This window comes from Octopus bimaculoides, chromosome 2 (assembly GCF_001194135.2).
Source record: "Octopus bimaculoides isolate UCB-OBI-ISO-001 chromosome 2, ASM119413v2, whole genome shotgun sequence".
Classification (NCBI taxonomy): Eukaryota; Metazoa; Mollusca; class Cephalopoda; order Octopoda; family Octopodidae; genus Octopus; species Octopus bimaculoides.
In genome coordinates this window covers 182,838,258-182,841,551 of record NC_068982.1, presented here as the reverse complement: position 1 = coordinate 182,841,551, position 3,294 = coordinate 182,838,258, and positions in this window count along the sequence as shown.

The window sequence follows — 3,294 nt, the reverse complement described above, 5'->3', positions numbered from 1 at the left end:
ATATATATATATATATATATATATATACATACATAAACGCATACATATACATACAAATATAAATATATATAAACGCACACATATACATACAGATAGTACGTGTGTTTCCATTCAGAATTTCTATCTGTGTGCGTGTACATCTGTATTCTTACATAAAGGTAATTACATGTGCGCATATATAAGTACATAACCTCACGCACACACACGCACACACACAAAACTAAACCACATATATGTATTCAAATCTTTCTATCGCCAAACCTTCATACGTTTTAATGTTATTCCATATTGATTTTATGAAACAAAGTTGGTGCAATTCTGGAGTAATGTCTGACAGTTCTGTAGTCTTTCGCCAATTTATATATCTGAATACTGTCTTCAGATTGATTTTTACTTGTCAATAAAGAGAAATATGTTTTTTGTAGCCTTTCTAAAGGTTATTATTGCCTTAATCTTGATGTGCGGCTATGACAGAGCACCAATGAGTTTTCTGCTTTGAAGTCTATATATGGTAAGCAGTTGTATGTGTATATCTACATTTATATATATATATATATATATATATATATATATACGTATGTGTATGTGTGCATGTGTGTGTGCGCTAGATATTGACGCGATTACCATCGAGTTCTCTACAGCATTGAGTCTTAATTCAAACGTAGTCATTTGACGTTTAAAATTATATTCGCTAGTTGTAAGCTAACCGACATTCTCTGTATATTCATAACTGTCTTGTTATTGGTAAAAGTATTTAATTAAATGGAAAACTCAGAAATTTTAGCGAAATAAAAAGGCAATCTGTCTGTCTCCTATTTCAGTTTGCCGAAATGTGTGTATACAATCCCTCGTTTTACTTGGTAATTGGACATGCGCCCCCAGGATACATCCCACAATCATGCACACGCTCGTTTCATTCAACCTAGTGTCTAGCCTTACTATTTATCCGAATGTTTTGTATGTGTTCCCAAGTACCGTTTGGCAGCTGGGATTATAATTTCACTAGCCAACTGTTAGTCATATACTTACAAAATTCAATTGAAATTTGAGCATATACAGGTACAATTGAGCTGATAGTCACGTGGATACTGCTACGAATTTTACTATAATGAAGAGAATAAACTCATCAGTGAACTGCTAGTTGTAGTTTCTATAGTGCATTTAATAGAATGGGAATAAATGTTTTCGTTTTCAAACAGTATACACAACTGTGAATGACACCTGATCTAGTTATTTCGCTTTTAGAATACCACTAATACGAGGTGTGTATCTTGCGAGATTGTGTTCAGTTTCAAATCCACTGAAGCCAAACAAATCTACTGAGATGTAAATAGATCAATCGTACTGATCAATAGAAAACAAGAGGCGACAATTAGAATCACGAAACGTGCCTGATAATTTATGATTTCTTTTCGTGAATATTTTTGGAGATGATTATTGTGATGCTGTAACATTTATGTCTTTCCTCTTATTGGTAACAGTTTTAGTCAAAGGAAACTACGACGTTCAAATAACATGTATCATATACGAGGACATTGCTGTCTTGCTAACTATATAAATATGCATGGAATCTGGGTGGTTGTCTTACTCTATACACAGCAACAGATACGTAAGCCGGCTTTGTACAAAGCATGAAATATATATTTTAACTTTTACTTGTTTCAGTCATTCCATTACGCTCGTGCTGGCGCAACTCCTTGAAAAGAAGTTGATGCATCGGCTGGTAAACGAAACAGGGGTCACCCGCATGACAGGCGAGCATTCTACCATCGAACCACCGATGTTTACTGATATCCATACAACAACAACAACAACAACAACAACAGCAGCAGCAGCAGCAGCAGTTAAACAAGATAAACGCTGTTTCTTGTCTCGACAGTTTCTGAATTGGCATAGTGCATAGCACATCTGTCCACGCCACTCCACTCCACTCCAACCCATCCCACTCCACCCCACTCCACTCCACTCCACTCCACTCCACTCCACTCCACTCCACACCAATCCACTCCACTCTACTCTACTCCACTCCACTCCACTCTACTCAAACGTTCATATAATACTTTGATACATGTATATGTACAAACATGAAAGAAGGACATATATATAGGTATAATACATAGGCATTTATACGTATATAAAGCCAACAGACAAACCCAAGTCGCTCACAACACGCACGCACGCAAATACACATATATGGATATTCAGATATTGCAGACAGTCTGATAAACATACAAGCTGATATGATGATATAAAAGAGTGAAACATATATAGACATATTTGACTTACACAAATAGAGACAATAAACCATTATACATATACATATATGCAAACATAATAGGCTGAGACGTATGTATGTATATACAGACATAACAAGGTATCGCAGAGATAAAAGGCTGTCATATATACACATATCACATACTGATACATATATATATATATATATATATATATATATATATATATATATATATATATATATATGTGTGTGTGTGTGTGTGTGTGTGTGTGTAATAAATTGGCGGATACATACAGAAACATAACAGACTGATATACACATTTAGAGACTTAATAGACAGATACACGTACGTCTATACAGTCACAATAACTTGATTCATATGAATATGTAGAAATAACAGACTGGCACAAACAGACTTACACATAATATACTTACACGAAGGCATACTCGCAGAAAAACACGGCACATACATTTATAACCACACATGTATATATACATTCTTACATACATTCTTACATACATACATACATACATACATACAAAGTTATATAGATACCTACAAACGTAAAAACGTTCTTAAATAAATACAATGTGAGAAAGATGGTTTGCTAAAGAGCAAAGAGACACCGAGAGAGAGAGAGAGAGAAAGAGAGAAAGAGAGAAATAGAGAGAGAGAGGGAGAAACTGATGATGATACATTGAAAAAGAAGGAAAAAGAGAAGAGAGAGATAGAAAGGGGGATGGCTATAGGTCAATTAACAGAAAGGGTTTTATAGAGAGAATTTATGAAAACACCAGCATGGCCCTTAAAAATTGTTTCACCATTTTACACAATTATATGTTAATTCAAAATTGTATGCTGATGCCCAGAGATGTATGCGTATGCGTGTGTATACATAAATATACACATGCATACATACATTTATATGTGTGTGTGTGTATATATATATATACATATATACACACACACGTATATATGCATGCACCTATACATACACGTATGCATATATATATATATATATATATATATATATATATATATATATATATATATATAT